This window comes from Orussus abietinus, unplaced genomic scaffold (genome assembly GCF_000612105.2).
Source record: "Orussus abietinus isolate OABI.00-Male unplaced genomic scaffold, Oabi_2.0 scaffold328, whole genome shotgun sequence".
Classification (NCBI taxonomy): Eukaryota; Metazoa; Arthropoda; class Insecta; order Hymenoptera; family Orussidae; genus Orussus; species Orussus abietinus.
In genome coordinates this window covers 82,419-85,454 of record NW_019394484.1, presented here as the reverse complement: position 1 = coordinate 85,454, position 3,036 = coordinate 82,419, and positions in this window count along the sequence as shown.

The following is a 3,036-nucleotide window of genomic DNA, read 5'->3' as shown; positions in this document are numbered from 1 at the left end:
AGGACTGGGAGTCGCGTAGACGGCCTGTCCGAAGATTCGTGCGGGCGAGCAAATTTCAGGAATCGGATATAAGTCTCGTACCAGCGGCCGGTGTTACGTCTGGGAAAGGTATAAAAGAAAAATAACTCGTGTTATTAAAAAGAAATACTCAAATTTGTTTATTTCTAATTGATGGTAATTATTTCAGGCTTATCCTTATCGGGGGAACAGTAGTCCCGGGACCGTTCCCTTCGGTTCTCCACAGGAGGGAGGTCAACCGGGATCAATCTCCAGTCGGGGGTCCGGACGACCACCGACGTGAGTCCCGCGGGTGATGCCCGTGCCGCGATTCGCGGGGTCGAGGTTCGAATAAGTGCCTCGATTTCGGCCAGGCGTTGGCTTGATAAGTTTAGGGTTTTCCCCGGGGGTTTGGGATCCCTATTTTCTTTGGCGATCGCCCTTTTTTCAGTCTTCTTATGAGGAGCGTACCGAGAAAAGGGTTTGGGCCGGTTCTCGATCTGGGCGAACAGTCCCCGTAGTGCGACCTTCTTCCTTACTCGTTTGTCCATCTACGGGGGAAAGGATGGGAGTATTACTAACCCTGTTTTGTTGCATAATGTTATAATTATAAACCTGAAGATTGAGGTTTATAAATGAAACAAAAACCAATCTATGTTTAATGTGTATAGAGAGAGAGAGAGAGAGAGAGAGAGAGAGAGAGAGAGAGAGAGAGAGTCTGGCCCATGTTTAGTGGAGGGTTTTCAGAAACGATAAGAATCGTTGTTTGGATTAAGAGGTGACGCAGAGTCGCACCTCCACAAAGAGGGTCCAGAAAAAGAATTTAGTCATCACTGGTGCTGACCGAGATCAGCAGTTGCCCTTTTGTAGTTAGTTCGCTAGAGTGATTGGAGAAGCAAAGATGGGTCCTCTGAGCGTTAAAGAAAGAATAAAGTCTTTGTTAAATTAAATACAATAAAGTGTATTATTCTCAAATCCCATTTCCAAAACATAACTAGTATGGGTGTAGATATTGAGTTTGTTTGAGGAAGAGAAAGAGCGAAAGAGGAAGGGAAGCCGCACAAAGGCTTCACGCCTTCCTTCACGATTAAAGAAAAGGAAGGGAATTCCGTAAGAGGAAGGGAAGCTGCACAAAGGCTTCGCGCCTTCCTTCACGATTAAAGAAAAGGAGAGGAAAGGAAAAATGGGAAATAGAAACCTTGTGGGCCTCTCAGCGAGTACTATGCGGACTTATCGATATTGGTGTAAAGAAAGGAGAGAAATGGTGTTTCGTTTTCTCCAGGTTTATTGTGTAAAAGATAAGCGTGAGGGTATACAAACGTGTGCATGAGTGTGTTCGTGTGTGTGCATATTTCTAAATACCTTAGTTTCTTCCTTGAAGCGACGTTTGCTCCTCGAACAGAAATTTAATCGAAGGAAGAAGTTCGCATGAGAGCAGCTCTAGTTCGTAAGTGCGAGTGTTTCGAGCTTCGAGAGAATGACCGTGATTTCGAGAAATGGAGTCTCTTAGTAACTTCGTGATTTCGAGAGTAATTTTGAGTGAGAGTTTGAAGAAAGGATTGCTCGCTGCTTAAACGCTAGCTTTTATACAATTACCACCCCGGACGCTTGAGTTCCAAAATTCGGGTAAGGGCGAAAAGTCAAATTCCTATTGGGAGGATTTGAAGTGGTAAGAATTTGAATGATCGCTAATTGGAGGAAATGAGTGAGAGTGGGATATGCAAGTTTCTAATTGGGAAAGAAGTTAGAGAAATGGGACTTCGGGGGATTAGTGGGATTTTGGGAGTTTCTGATTGGAGGTTTTAGTTTGGGATAGGAAAATTTGGGAGAAAATGTCGTCAAGAGAGGGAGCTGACTTTATTTTCTAGGAAGACCAAATATAAGTTTTGAGCCGAATTTAGGCGCTTGCACGTGCAAGGGTGGTTTCGGTTATCGCGGGGGTCCCGTTTCCCTATCTTCTATTTTATGTGACTGAAAGTACCGGGCTCCCCGCTGTTTTATACACTATTTCTCGGGGTCGGCGGGTCGCGGGACTGAAACAGGGTAGCCCTTGATCATTTGAATCTAAGAGAAACAGAAATGGCATCTTTACGAGTCTTCTTGAGTGACCTGGGCCTTCCGGTCTCAATCCGACGCGTGAGCCGATGCCCGAGCAGGACTTAATAAATAAATAAATATATATATATTTATTTATTATGTACGTGCGTGCAGGAATATATGTGTATATATATATTTATTTATTTACCGTGGATGCACGCGCAGAAAGCGTTACGCGGGACGTAACACCGGACTGGGAGTCGTGGAGGCGGTCTTTTCGTGATTCCGCGCGAGCGAGCATTCGTGTTTCCTTTGAGAGGGGCGAGAATCCGACGGGTGGAAAAATCGAGGAGAAAAAGGATGGTTCTGGTCACGATTGCCTTGTAGGCTTTGCTTGTAGAGTAGGCCGAAGGCTCCCCGGACCAAGGCCAAGTGTCATGTCCGAAATTGTGCGCGTTTTTCTGATTGTGAGAAAATTGTAGGAAATTTTCTAAGATTTCGAATCGTGTATAGTAGTTTATCGCGAAAATAAACTTTGAGTGATCGCTAGTGATTTCAAGTTTTCTCGCGAATTGTGTTGAGAGAATCGTGTCGAGTAATTTTCGGGTCGTTGCGTCGTACTATTTTTCCTTTTCTTTTCTTTTTCTAAGTTCCCCACGGTCGGAAGCGAAGAAATATTTCCAGTCCCGTAAATTATTATGAGTGCGTGCTTACTTGGCGTATTGACTTAACATCGATCTGGCTGACGATGATTTCCTGTACTGTAACGGGGCAAATTGGGAGCGCTTGCGCTAGAGCGCAATCGACGGCGATCGACGCGTGCGCAATAACCTAAGAAATAGGCGATGCGAAAAGTGCGAAAAGAAGGAGGAAGTCTAGGAGTAGGGAGAGGCCGCGAGACTCCAGGAGACTCCAGGCAGAATTCAAAAAGCCAGAATAGGATGAGTTCTCATAGAGGACAGGCGTAGATAGCTAGGAGAATAAATTCAAATATTACAAAAT